General features: G+C 47.5%; 1 protein-coding gene across 1 annotated transcript in view; it reads right to left on the reverse strand.

Annotated features, from left to right (window-relative positions):
* Positions 1-9142: 9142 nt before the first annotated feature.
* The window catches only part of NEK2 (NIMA related kinase 2), a 28190-nt gene continuing 22103 nt past the window's right edge, over positions 9143-15229 (reverse strand). Inside the window, exons 12-13 of the mRNA XM_077338599.1 lie at positions 12776-12935; positions 9143-11371 (exon numbers count right to left, since the gene is read on the reverse strand). The gene's annotated coding sequence lies outside the window, so the exon portion shown is untranslated. The remainder of the gene's footprint in view (positions 11372-12775; positions 12936-15229) is intronic.

Here is a 15229-nt window from a genome sequence, read left to right on the forward strand (position 1 = left end):
CCATTTAGATTAGAACCAGCAGCTGAGAGCATAACTGAAGGTATCCTTTAAGAATCAAAAGGTACTACCAGTTGAATTTTTATAGCCCTCCCTCTTAGAAGACAACTACATTTTCCTCCAGTTTTCTGAATTTTTAACAGTACTCATAATAGAAAACACAGATGCTCGCAGAACCCTCCCTATATGTGAAAGATCAATTTGTGTTGGGTATACCGACTCCACGCTGCAAGGACAAGCAGAGCACTGGAAGACGAAATTGTGAGAATGGAGGCTATGCCTGGTAGGGGAGATAAGAAAGATAAAGCAAGGAAGAGCTCTGGTGTGGAGATGAGACTCCTGGACTTACTTGAGCTAAAATGGAATTGTCTCCATTAATAAAGGACTTCACCTCATCATCCTGATATGTGTGTGTGTTAAAAAAGAGCTTCAGTTACTGCAGAAGGCAGTAGGAGACTGGTTCATCCAAAAAGGGGGAAAGTAGTACAAACAAGCTAAGCATGCCCACTTTCTAAGAACCAGAAAGAGATCAGGGAAACTGTATTGATTAAAATAACAAAAAAATGTGATTTGGGAATCAGCACAATATACTTCTTAGTTTAAGGAGACTTTAACAGCCAAAAGATAAGCCTAAGAACACCTGAAAAGCCTGTACTAGAATTTTGTTCCCAGTATGAGGCTCTTCTCCAGGGAGTCCTTCCTTCTCATGAGGTGGCCAAAGTATAAGACTTTCATCTTCAGGATCTGGCCTTCTAAAGAGCAGTCAGGGCTGATCTCCTCTGGGATTGACCGGTTTGTTTGCCTTGCAGTCTAAGGGACTCGCAAGAGTCTTCTCCAGTAGAATAGAAGCTGTGAAATAAATTATGTGCATAAAGAAAATGAATCCCTCAATTTCAACTACCCTTTCCCTCTTTGTAAATAAAATCTTTAATTTGGTCATTGGTAGAAATGCCTTAGTACCATTTTGCCAAAGGGTATTTTTTTAAGATAAGACAGTTCTTCCCAAAAGATTCCTAGGCTGAATAATGCCAAAAAGCTCTAGTAGTGACAGTGTGGGACAGTGAGCTACAAAGACAGCTCATTCACTGAGGGAACAACTTTTTATTTTGGAAGGAAAGTTTATCTCAGAGTAGGGAAGGACATAGAGGCTACCATCATAGGGCTCCACAACCCACCTGAGGATGATGATCCAAGCATGGAAGACTATTATCATCCAGGGCCACATCCTTTTTACTTCCCTTTGTTGTCTATGGCAATAATTACTCAGAAGCTGAAACAAGCCTTTCATAGAGCAATTATCCATGGCATCAGCAATGCTGGGCTGCTGCCAGGTCCTTGTGGTGGGGTAGCATGTCCTGCCACTTCCCACGTATGCACAGGGGAGGGACTCCCCCAGCATACACAGACTGCCCCAGCATAGCGCGCAAGTGTGCACAACATTGGGGCTGGAAGAGCCTAGTACACTGCGCAGTGGCAGCGGGGCAGAGTGGGGGAGAGGGCCCCCCACTGCACAATGGCAGGAGAACAGCATGCCACCCTTCCACCAAGGTTGGTAAGGAAACGCCCCCTCCAGCTCCATGGCTCCGCAGGGCATGTGGTGTCCTCTTCAAATTACACATGGGGCTGACGCTGGAGGGCCGCGTATGGCTCCTGAGGTATCGTGGGGAATACGGGAGTTCCTGCATTCACATGCTGTGGGCTATCCAGGGAGCTGCGCTGAGCCAAGGCTGGGATGGTGGCAGTGTCATGCATAATCAGGAATTAGCTCTCTCCCTGCCCCATGCAAAGTTGGTCATGAAGGAGCTTCAGTATGTTCTTCCTGCATACCATAATTAATGCCTATAGTTACCACTGTATTTTTCATCCCCATGACAATTTTGGTTGCAACACAGCATACTTACCAAAATAATTATGCAGGAATCTCCCTTTCATGTATTTTATTTCACCATCTGAGAAATTATTGTCTGTAATTATCTACCATTCTTTGGTAATGATTTACTGGCCTTCTTATGGATTTGTATACATTAATATCAGAATTTCTTTCAATAGCAAAGCTCTCTTGTGTTCAAATTCTCCAAATGCTCAGGGATGCTATTAAAGTATTCAGGTCACCTCTTATACTTAGTTCAGCAACCAGTCTAGTTCCAGTCAGGCTCTGGCTTCAGATGGGCCATTGGTTTTTATTGTTTAAAAAGTCACATGTTGACCGAGAAAACCTTAGGGAAAATATAGTTTGTGAGTTGCGAGGGAAAATTTCTTTGTGACATTATTTTTTACTTATTTATTTATATTTATATACCGCCCTCCCCCTAAGGCTCAGGGCAGTTTACAGGGAACAAGAAATAGTTATAAAGGAATAGTTAATCAGCACTGTACATAGCTTGCTACGTTTTCAAAATAGCAGAAGTATTTTTCACTGTTGAAGATGAAAACATATGTTTGGATTCAGAGATTCCAGAGTGACTTGGATGCTCTAAGTTACATTTATTTTCATGTGAAGGCAGTTAGGCTTCCTTATCACTATTCAAAACATCTTGCCTTTGTTACTGATTTGGTACTCATCACTTAGTGTTTCCAACTCTGGATTGGGAAACTCATGCAGATTTGAGAGTGGAACATAGGGAGGGTGGGGTTTGAGGACGGGGAGGTATAATGTTATAGAGGTCACCCTCCAAAGTACTCATTTTCTCCAGAGGAACTATCAAATCTGAAGATCAGGTATCATTCTAGGAGACTTCTAGACCTCACTTGGAGGTAAACAGTCCTATTCTTTTCAGCAACTTCTACAAAGTCTGTGGGATGTTGCATTTGTAAATTTAGATACCGTAGAAGATCCAGACTTAAAACTGCACCTCAAGGCACAGAAAACAGAGTACCCTTTAGCTTTGCTGAGAAGTTACATTTGCCAGACAAAGGTGGCAATCAGTCCTGGAGATTCATATCAGAAACAAAGTTCCACACATTGTTTAGATTGAGGGAAAAGAACATTTAGCTATAGTGGATCAAAAGGGAATTGTGATTATTGAGGAAAGGGTTCTATCCTTTTAGCTAGGGTGGAGAAATTGGGGAACTCTTAGGGGCTTTACGCACCGGGATCTTTGTTGCAAATTGGTCACTGAATGAAAAATCGCCATTTAAAATAGTGGAATTCGTCGTTATGCATACCTGCCTTTGTAGTGGAATCCAGTTGCGTTTTGTAGCGTTTCCCACAGCTTCCGGTCTCGGCAGAAATCGCTAGAAAGGAAGCGCTATTGCCAAGCTCGTCCCGCCCCTGGCCGTCAAGCAGCCAATGGGCAGCCGTTAGCATGCTCCCAAACAGCCCCTTTCCCTTTAAGAAAGGTTTTTTTTTAAAAAAAAACAGACCCATTGTAACGAATCTGGGTAGATTCGTTGCAACGGAGAGACCCATCCAGCTGCCTAATGTGTTTGAGCTGTCGTTTGATCGTATGATCGTTGCCACGCTGCCTCGAGTGAAAAAAAAAATCCCCCCCCCCTCTCACGGGCCCGATTTTCGGCTGAATGAATGTGTAAAAATTAATGGGAAAATACATCAGCAAACGGGCTTTTCTGTGGTTTGTGCTTAGTGACTAAAGGTGAAGGACTGAAGCCAGGGAAGCCTCTAAACAGAAAGAGGCTCGCTGGTGCGTTTATCCCCGCTCGCTCGGAGAAAAAAAAATGGCGATCGCTTCGCCGGAAGTTTGGAGGACAGGCTCAGGAGGAGGGACTTTGAAGAAACCGCAACAATGTTAACGCACAGGTCTTTTTCGCTAGTGTTGCAGATTGGTTGCAAGAGTGTAGCGCTTTCTGGAGGGTGAATCCACTTTTTGGGATTCCCCTGAAAGCGCTACAAGGAAGCGCTTTTTGCAGATTGGTTTCAGGTGTGTGGCAGATTGTCTACGACGTCGTGCGTTATGGCAAATCAATAGCGTTTCCAATTGGCAACCATTGTGCGATTTTGAAGGCGTGCAAAAAGCCCCTTAGTAAAAGGGCATGAAGGTAATCATTCCTCAGGGTAGTTGTGATAGTCTGTTACAGTCTTGTAGCACCTGGAAAGATAGCACATTTTTGATCCTCAGTTGCTTTAATCTCAGGTAGGAGGTTTAAAGAACAAAACAGTGACCGGGTCAAGAGGTAATAAAGTGCAGAAAGTACACAGAGTACTGTCATTTTGTAAAACTCAAATCTAAGCAAGCAAACTGGGAAGGAGTCACAAGTATTATTGATAGCAGGTATATAAAAATCTTAAATCTTAGTTCATTGGTTGGGAAGGTGGTGTGAAATGTCTGAATAAATTTTGGAAATGCAGCCATTTCATGTCAGTGTCTGCCTCTGACATTCTTTTGTTAAAGAACTGTATAGCTCTTACGGTTATGATTGTTCTCCAGATTACAGACATCAGTTCCCTGGAGAAAATGGCTGCTAGAGAGGGTGGACTCCGTGGCATCGTACCCCACTATGGTCCTTCTCCTTCCTAAACCCTGCCCCCCATATTCCACCCCAAAAACTTTGGATATTTCCCCACCCAGAGCTGGCACCCAGAATGTTCTAACCTAATGTTAACTGGCTTCAGAATAGTGCATTCGTGTGTGAGAGATGTCTTTTTATTCTTATGTATACACTGAATTGTTTATTTTCTTAACTACATTTACAGCCTGTTGGCTGAGTTTAAATATGCAAGAAAACAAAGCATGAAGCTGCTTAAAGGAATAAAATATTTTTATTTAATAAGAGAAACAACCTCTGTTTAGAAAGGGGAATGATCTGTCTGTCTAAACCATTGTTCTGCATTTATTCAGTCTGTTCTGTTTTGGAGGTAAGCAGGGAGGAAGTGTGTTCAAAGGAGCAGGAAGTGAGCCAATCAGGACAATAGAGGAGACTATTAGAGCAATATCAGGAAGTTCCCAATATAAGTATGCTAAATATACATCTCCTCCCATGCTCCCTATAGGATCTTCTTCATATGCTCTTGAATCATACACATTACAGATCTTGTATATTCTGACATAGCCTGCCTTTCAGGCCAAGACTCAGTGCAGATGACACCATTAAAAACTATGCATTAAAGACAGTATAATTCACACCACGAATACTGCAATAAAACAGGATGATGCATTCAATAAAAGAGCATTAGAAGACTGGAGGATGTTGCGGTAAAACTATAATTATACAATTATCAATGCAATAAAGTTAGATTTCAAAATTAGTAATTGATGCTATATAAAACAATATCATATATATCATGAATAATTGCGGAGAAAAACCTGACTAAAATTTAATTTCATCGTTTCCCCTTCAAAATGAATGCAAAATGAGAATCCACTCAGCATCCTCAGACGCTATTTTGTGGCTCTAGTTCATGTAAACCAGGGGTAGTCAAACTGCGGCCCTCCAGATGTCCATGGCATTCCAGATGACATTCGCTGGCAGGGGCTTCTGGGAATTGTAGTCCATGGACATCTGGAGGGCCGCAGTTTGACTACCCCTGATGTAAACCTTTTGACTAGGCTCTGGTTCATGTAAACCTATTGTTAAACTGTGACAAGATTGCTGTTTATTTTTTATTAGAGATGTAGGTGTGGTTGAGAAGGAAAGGCAAGACGAACCAGTACATTTCATAGGCCCCACACATGCCCTTCGACATGCAAGGAGGAAAAGCGGCTGCTATCCTCCATCTTTGTTTCTGACAAGTAAACACAGGTCAAGCCAGGCATGGCTACCCACAGGGCTTTGTATGTGTCAGAAATAGATCAACTGGCAGATTCCATATGAAATCAGGATCCTCAGCAAGAGGTCTCCTAGCCTAGCAGACACAGGAGTAATGCAAACATTTGCACAGAAGAGCAGGGCAGGATGCTCATCCCCACCTGAGCATCACCGACACAAAGGAGGATCACACCTGGATCAGTGGCAGATCTAATTAGCTGCTCTGTCTTATTTTCCTTCTGAAATGTCTAGCAGTTTCCTTCTGTTCTTGATACTAGCAAATCAAAATTCCATTAACTGAGGGTTGTCGACACCTCCACTCCCAAGGACTCACCCAAAGCCTTTCACCAGTCCCAGAGAAACCATTAGAACTGCAATGTCAAAATTCAGTCCATCCATTAACGGATCTCCTCTTTTTTGGCACTGCCTTCCTAATCATATCAAGGCTTTGTTTTAGGGCTGCCTGCGCCTAGCCCCTACGTACGAATTTGCTATAAAAATAAGAAAGGAACCCGTCATCTTTGCTCTCGAGTTCCACAAAACCCAGCCTGCAATACAGGCTGCCACTCTGCTGCTCACTCTGCTGCTCTCTCCCCTCTCCTCCGCTGCTCTTCTGGATCAGGTAAATATTAATATTACCCAATATTCCTCCATCTTTCCTTTTATTCCTTAGGAACTTATATATTTTGCTTGTGTGTGAATTTTGAATGCTTTCCCCAAATAAATCTCCTTGATTGTAAGCTTAATTGTCATTATTTTTTTTTAGATTCTCTCATGAAAAGGACCCAGTAAAAATTAGTAGAAAGATCTTACATTACCTAGCCTCTTGCAATATTCTCAAATTCCCATAATTCCCTTTAAGGGGTCCATTTTGGGTAATACATTCTTATAATCGAGGCTGCCATGTCAAAGGAGTAATATCTATATACCATTAGGAACATGTCACCCCTTCTGCAGATACCTAAATCCACGGATTGGAGCCATACTAAACAGGTCAGCAAATTTGGGGTACTCAAGTTTTCAGAACAATATGAACATTAAATATATGTGGGGGTTTAAATGCCTTCAACAAATAAAACAGCATAATCTGAGCTAGCACAGAGAACTCTCTTACCTATAGCAGTTGTTTTTTGGGCCTGGGAACCACACTGGGCCCAGCAGCAGTCACACAGCCTGGGAGTTAAATGGGGCATATAATTTTATTTGTGTTTTATGTTCAGGGAAGGGAAATAACATTGAATTACTTTGAAAGTGTGTCCTTTAAAGTAGCGATCCCCAACCTGTGGGCCGCGGACCACATGTGGTCCTTCGACTAATCGGAGGTGGGCCCCCACCTAATTGGAGGTGGGCAGAAAATGCCCAGGCCTTAGCCTGGTGAAATGAGGTCCCAGAACAGCTGAGGGCCCTGTAGGAGCTGTCAGAGTTCCACAGGGCCTGCAAAATGGAACACTTCTTCCAGGCCGATGGTTAAGGCCAGGTTGGGGAAAGAGAAGGTAGATCTGGCCTCTCCTCTGAGATACCGTATTCTAGTGATCCCCAACCTGTGGGCTGCGGACCACATGTGGTCCTTCAACTAATTGGAGGTGGGCCCTGAAGGACGCCTTCTCCCTCCCCCCGGCCCTTTACTTCATCCCCCCCGGCCCTTTACAACACACTTCATTGTTGTGGCATGTCTGTATCTTATTTTGAAGAGATGTTTAAACATTACCATAGCGATCAGAGAGCGTTAGGGCAGTGGTTGAGAGTAGAGGAGTAAACTACCCCCCCCCCCAACGGGCCTCAGTAAAAGGCGTTGAGTGGTCCCCGGTGAGTGGTCCCCGGCGTTGAGTGGTCCCCGGTGAAAAAAAGGTTGGGGACCACTGCCGTATTCCACCCTTCCTGGGCATACACCTGGGTGTTGGGGCGGGGGGGGGGTATGTTGGGACCAATGGGAGTGGTTTTTAAATTATGTTACTGATTTTTATATGTTGTGATCCATCATGAGCCAGATGTGCTGGGAACAGCAGAATATAAATGTGAACAATAATTAAAAATAAGTAAATAAAAATATGCATTTTTGTGGTATAATTTTAGCTTTGGGGTAACTGGGAGTACCTAGATGGAATAAAAGTTTTTAAATAAATAAATATAAACTTTCAGCAGTCTAATTCTTTAGGCCAGTCTGGGTTACCTAAATTGTCTTGCCTTTAAAACCCACGGATGCAGCCTGGCTGCAATGTCCCACCCAAATTCTAAACAGCAGCTTCCAAAAGAGTACACAGAAGGAAATTCAGTGTTGCTTCTCAAGAGATAAGTGTCATTGTACTGGGTTGCATTCCCTGCCTGATTTTCTGTTAACTTGAAATACTAAACCAAACAAAAAGCTAAAAAACCACACCTCTTCTGAGTAATTCCTCAAGCATGTAATTAACTTGAAGTGATTCTGATGAAAGATAAGACACATCACAGGGAGGAGAGGAGGAACAAGGAGTGGGCAAAATGTGCAAGGTTTCCTTGATGTCTGAAAGTAGATTAACACAGTTTATGCATTTGTGTTGGAGAAGGGGTTAGATATAATCTATGCAGCGTTTTAGTAAAAATAGTATTATTTACTTCCATCTTAGGATCATGCCATCTTCTTTACATTGGAGATACAAATACTACTAAAAGTAATCCCAGCTGTTTCCTTTCCTTCTTTTCCTATACAACAAAGCAATTTTTTAAGGTGATTTTGTTAGGGTAATCCTATTTTATTTTCCTGGGCTCCAAGATCACTGCAGATGGGGACTGCAGCAAAGAAATTAAAAGACGCTTGCTCCTGGGGAGGAAAGCTATGGCAAATCTAGACAGCATCCTAAAAAGCAGAGACATCACCCTGCCAACAAAAGTGCGTTTAGTCAAGGCTATGGTCTTCCCAGTTGCAATGTATCGCTGCGAAAGTTGGACCATAAGGAAGGCCGAGCGTCAAAGAATTGAGGCTTTTGAACTCTGGTGCTGGAGAAGACTCTTGCGAGTCCCTTGGACTGCAAGGCGAACAAACCGGTCAGTCCTAGAGGAGATCAACCCTGACTGCTCTTTAGAAGGCCAGATCCTGAAGATGAAACTCAAATACTTTGGCCACCTCATGAGAAGGAAGGACTCCCTGGAGAAGAGCCTAATGCTGGGAGCGATCGAGGGCAAAAGAAGAAGGGGACGACAGAGAATGAGGTGGCTGGATGGAGTCACTGAAGCAGTAGGTGCAAACTTAAATGGACTCCGGGGAATGGTAGAGGACAGGAAGGCCTGGAGGATCATTGTCCATGGGGTCGCGATGGGTCGGACATGACTTCGCACATAACAACAACAACAAAAATTCCAGTAATTTGTCTTTGAGCTGTATTTGGGGGCAGGTGGGTGTCTTTTCAGCTGTGCTGGAGCTGGGGGTGTGGGTGTGGGTTCGTTTGCTGAGAAAAACTCTCAGATCTTTTTAAAAATTTATTTATCTTTTTATTTTATCATATATAGTGAAAAAGACAGTTGATTACATTGAATACATTGAGTTCCCAACCCTCAATCCCAAAGATGTTCTTGACTCTTCATGTAACAAGATATTCCATATAAAAGCTCCATTGTTTTTGGAAGTCTTCCATTGGCTTTTTGTTGACTATAGAGATAAGTTTTGCCATTTTGGAAAGTTCAGCAACTTTGTCCAGCCATAAGCAAATTGTTAGAATTTCTGAGGACTTCCAGGACTAATCTTGCTGCCATTGTTGCATAGGAAAAAAACTCTGGCTTGTGAGGGAAGTAGCTCTGGACACAGATTTATCAGCATATGTTCTGGTCTCATAGGAAATTTGACCTTAAATATCTCTTCTAATATTACATGTATTTTACCCAGAATTTATTTACTTTCCCCGACCTCTACCACATATGAAAAAAGACCCCACTGTAGCATGACATTTCCAACAAACATTATTATATCCTTTTGCCATCTTTGCAATAGCTTTTGGTGTTACATGCCTTCTGTAAAACATTTTATACCAGTTTTCTCTTAATATTTGGCTGTTTGTCAGTTTAGACACGTTAACCCATAAGCGTTTCCAAGCCCCCATAGAAATATTGGTTTCAAAATTCTGTAACTCTCAGATCTTCTCCAACTTAGATTTCAGTTCATCAATAGCTCAGTCATGCACTGGGCATCAAAACAATTGTCTGGCATTTCTGCATGAACAGATTCAGCTTGGTTTTCTTGATCAATGTAGATAGGATTCTCCTGCGGACTGTGAATGCTACTGCCCATCTGGGTAGTTTGTACCTTCTGGCTGTTAAAACCATGCAAAGAATTGGTGAGAGTCCTGTTGATCAAGATCAGGAGCATTGGGGTACCTTAAAGACGAACACCATTTTCTTCCACTTTAAGCTTTCCTGGGCCCATTCTGCACGCATAGAATAATGCACTTTGAATGTGATTTGGCAGCTGGATATTCCTGTGCAGAACAGGAAAATCTACTTCAAAAGTGCATTGTAAATGCATTGACTTGCAGGAGGGCATTTTGGGCTCAAGGAAGACACTCACACATTTTAGTTGGCTTAAACAAGGCCACAGCTTTATTAATACTCCACAGGAGTGTTGGCACAGCATGGGAGAGGGAGCCTGACTTGCAGTCAGAAGACCACAAGAACCCGGACCCAGCAGCGCCCTGGAGTCATTCCGGATCCCCGCTGGTAACACAGGCCTCCTTGCTGCTGGGATCCATCCATAGGAAGAGCCAGTGGCGCCCTGGGGCCCACCCGGTTCCCCCACCAGGAACGCGGGTCCCTTTGCCACTGGATTCCCACCATAGGGAAGTGTCCACCTGGGGCACCAAGAGGAAGCGCACACTTCCCTCGGCCACTGCCCCAGGCCACCCGGCACTGTAAGCCCCGGGGTGCCAAGGAGAGGTGCCCACCTCCTTCTTGGTCCCACCCCGGGCTACCTGGCACTGCGAGCCCCAAGCCTTCCCAGCCGGGTCGGCCCTGCTCGCAGACCTGCCACCTCGTAGGGAGGTCCCAAACCTGGGGAGTCCGATGCGTAGACCGAACTCCCCCCAAACAGGCTCCATCCCATGCCAAAACCGCCACCAGAACAAGGCCCCCAGCCTTGTTCCCGCCAACACTCCAGAACCGCACCCCACCATGGGAGCTCCAATTGGTAACCACATCCCAAATCCCCCTGGCACTCTGGCTGGAGTTTCACCCCGGCTCCACCCACTGTGGGCATTCTGTGGGGAATGTCCGCCCCCAGTGTGCCTCTCGTGGGAATTTGCCTCTTGCAACATGGCATCCCAGCCACACAGCCTGGACTGTAAGTGCCCCTTGAAGTTACCAGGGCTCAACACCCCAGCCCCTGCCAAAGCTGGCAAAATTCCATACAGCAGCTGCTGCTAAACATGGCCTGGTGCTCTGCTCCACACTGCAACCATAGCCAGGCCAGTATTCCAGAACAAGCAGTCTAGGCTTCGGGAAATGCACACGCCAGCCGGCACGCTTGTATAGGAAGTCCTCTGTCACAATGATGTCCAGGAAAGCAGCGGCCTCCCTCCGCAGTGTCTGGGTCAGGCGATGCCTCTGGACTCCACAACTGGACCTCCTTCTTGCTCTTACCGCATGCCATCCTGTCCGCTGCTTGGCGCCATGCTCCATTCCTGGCTTTTGCCTCCCCACTGACTGCTACCTTGAAGGTAACCAAAAAGGTTGTTACTAGAAAAACTGCTGGGCATCATCACACACTGATTGGCACCAACCCAAGCCTCCTGGGGCCCCCAGATTCAGTGTTGTGCACCAATGGGCAGTCCCATTGTGGTTGGACATACCCTACCATCTGACATCTGAGTGTCATGCCATCCAGGTGAACCAGCGAATCAGACCCACCATTGCCATGATCCCAGGCCCAACCCCTGATTAGGTTCGACTGGAATACCAGCTGAAGCCATGTGGTCTCTGTGATTTGGCTGTCGCACTAGGCTGAGTACAGTCCCCGCGAACTGGCCCTAGGGACCCCAGGTCCTGAGGCTGCCAGACACCCAAAAAATGCTGGAGCGAGGGCAGCCCAGCCCCCCACCACTCCATTCTGTCGGAGACGACCAAGGACAGAGTTCGCCAGTATATGACCAGCTTAGCAAGTAATGGGCTGCTCCTTGCAGGAGACCCCCAGCTGCTGGCTGAGCAATCTACAAATGTTGCTGCGAAATCCTGATGTGCATCACCTTTGACCCCCGGATGACTTACTGGGGCAACCCCAGGTGCCAGCATAGGAGACCTGAGGTATGCTGGACTAATACACAGAACTTAATGTGCATACCACCCCTGCCAACTGGAGACAGCAGTGGCAACAAGGTGATGGGGGGGGGGAGACAAACCTTGCTGCATAAATGTGAAGCCGTGTAATCCCTGAATGGAATGAAGAGGCCCCCACAGAAGAAGTGGTCAAACGTGCACTGATCCACCTGCATTCTGTCATGACTGAGACCAAATGACCAGATGGATGCTCCCCAAGAGCAACACACCTTACCTTGTGCGCTACTTAACTTCCCAGCCCAAAGACTTCCACTGGCCTCTAGGGAGCAGCATCTCTTGTGCAACAGTCCTAATGCAGCCACTTCCTGTGCCAACTGCATTCCGGGCCCAAGCCCTGGGGAGACCCTCGGTATTGCTCTCCCATCCACGCCGACGCCACCGCCGTGATGGACTTGCAAGACACCCCCCCCCTCCAAGCCAGGCTGGCCCATTAACTGCAAGCAACCTAGGACTGGCTGTCCCGCCAAGCAAGGCCAGGTGGTGACTCTGACACCATTTGTGGAAAGGCATGGCCTGCCCGGAAATCATCAGGCAATGCCCGACTGCTGCTGTGAGCACGCAAGCACTGGCAACGGGCACATATTACCTGGCAAAGACAAAGGTGTAGCCCTGGCTGGCAGCCACTGACCACCGGCCTCCAGCTGAGAGCCTCTGAGAGCCTCAATCCCCACCCAGGGGGTGGGTGGCACCCCCGCTCCCCTGGGGGAGGGGTTGATACCCCATATGACTTGTACTGCATATGGCCTAAGCCGGGAGTCAAATGTCAGGCATAATTCCTTACCTGTACCACAGCTCCGAGGATTTGGGTGGGTATAATCTCCATAACCGCTGCTGGTCCACATGGCAACATTTGCCAAGGATAAAGCCTGTGGCCATCCATCCCACTAGGAGTGTGCCCCCGAGACTGTTGCAGAAGAGGCCCTTGCCCTCCATGCAAGGGCCTCCGCAGAGGGCAGTATAGAAGAAGAAGAAGAAGAAGAAGAAGAAGAAGAAGAAGAAGAGTTAGTTCTTATATGCCGCTTTTCCCTACCCGAAGGAGGCCTTCCCATTCCTCTCCCCACAACAGACACCCTGTGAGGTGGGTGAGGCTGAGAGAGCCCTGATATCACTGCTCAGTCAGAACAGTTTTATCAGTGCTGTGGCGAGCCCAAGGTCACCCAGCTAGTTGCATGTGGGGGAGCGCAGGATCGAACCCGGCATGCCAGATTAGAAGTCCGCACTCCTACCCACTACACCATACTGGCTATATAATAAATAAATAATTAAATGCCAGCAAGCAAAATGGCCACCCGTTCAGGTTCCCCAGCTGGAGACCCCCAGAGCTGGTGTGCAATAGCCTGCCTCCGTGTGAAACAGGAGGTTGGGCTGGATGCCCCTGTAGTTCCCCAACAGCTCTGAGCTCCCACAAACTAAGACTGCTGCCTGAAGCAGGGGTTTGGACTAGATGACCCTGGAGGTCTCTCCCGACTCTATGCTCCTACAAACCAAGACCACTGCCTGAAGCAGGGGGTTGGACTGGAAGACCCAGGAGATCTCTGCCAGCTTTGAGCTCCCGCTCACCAAGACTGCTGCCTTAAGCAGGAGGTTGGACTAGATGACTATGGAGATCCCTGCCAGTTCTGATCTCCGACGAACCAAGAACACTGCCTGAAGCAGGGACCTGGACTAGCTGACTCAGGAGGTCTTTGCCCACTTTGAGCTCCTGTAAACGAGACCACTTCTGGAAATAGGGGTTGGGCTAGATAACCCTGGAGATCCCTGCCAGCTCAGAGCTCCTGTAAACCAAGCCACTGCCTTTGTATACTCCAGGGTCCCATTAAGTACTGTAATGTCCTTGCTTTCCACAATTGCAAGGAGTTGGACTAAATGAGCCTGTGGGCCCCTACCAACTCTGGGCACCCACAAACCAAGACCACTGCTTGAGCAGGGGGTAAGACTAGATGACCCTATGGGCCCCTGCCAGCTCTGAGCTTCTGCAACCAAGATCAATGCCCAAGCAGGGAGTTGGACTACATGCCATGGAGGTGCCTGCCAGCTGTGCTCTTGTAAACCAAGACCATTGCCAGAAGCAGGGGGTTAGAGCCGATGACCCAAAGGAGGTTCCTGCCAGCTCTGTGCCTCTGCAAAACGCGACTGCCGCCTGAAGCAGGGGGCTGGACCAGATGGAAGGAAGATCCAGCCAGCTCCGTGACCCTGCAAACCAGGGCTACTACTTAAAGCCGGGGGTTGGACTGGATGACCCCCAGGGATCCCTGCCAGGTCTGTGCTCCTATGACTAAGACCGCTGCCTGATGCAGGGGGTTGGATTAGATGGCCATTGAGATCCCTGCCAACTCTGTGCTCTTAAAAGCGAGACCGCTGCCTGAAGCAGGGGGTTGGACTAGATGACCTAGGAGATCCCAGCTTGCTAGCCTGGAGAAAAATCCACTGGCAGTAGTTTTTGCTCGTTGTTTGTTTGTGGCAATCCAGGTGACTCAGTGAAGGCCTCCTCGCATGCCAGGTCCCAGGTCCCTCCCGGCCCAATGTATCTGGGCTTGAACAAAGGGCCTCTCTGGTGCAATGCCAGACCCGCTGCCCTGGAGGTCTGAATGCCCCCCACCTCCCCCAGGAATCTGATCCTGCATGCCTGAGGGCCCTACGATGAGGGTTGCCAGGGTTTTGCAACCAGGGTCCTGGGGGTGAAAGCCCCCCCCTCCTTCTCACCCCTGCTCCTCTGGTGAAGGTGGATGGCAGGTGCTGTTGCGCATTGTTCTCCTTCCTCATTCCCCCGGATCTCCCGGCGGGGTGGGGGGGGGAGGCTTTCCCAACTTTCCCTGTAGATCCTGGCTGGGCAGGAGAAACCATGTACATCCTCCCCCAACCCCCCCCCCCCCCCGCCTACTGCCGACTCACAGAGAACAGCTGAGGGAAAAGCTGGAGGGCTCCAATCTTTCACTCACTCTGAGGAGGCTCCGAATATGCAAGGAAACGGCCTGGAGGAAGGGATCGTGCTGGAAGCGGTGAGTGGGAAGGAGGTGAGCTTAGGCAAAGCAGGCTGCGCTGCTCTTAAAGGCACAACGGACAATAAACGGACTCGTGGGGCAGGAAGGTTGAAAGAGCCCGAAAAAGCCGCCGCGCAGATGAAGGGCTTCACTGCGCAGGAGACCCCAGACTCCTGCCCCGCTGCCAGACTTCAGGAGTCCCGAGGCCAGGGAGGCACTCCAACAGCTTGTTGCCCCAAGGGACCTCCCCGGCC

The sequence above is a fragment of the Paroedura picta genome, chromosome 1, assembly GCF_049243985.1.
Source record: "Paroedura picta isolate Pp20150507F chromosome 1, Ppicta_v3.0, whole genome shotgun sequence".
In the NCBI taxonomy this organism is placed as follows: Eukaryota; Metazoa; Chordata; class Lepidosauria; order Squamata; family Gekkonidae; genus Paroedura; species Paroedura picta.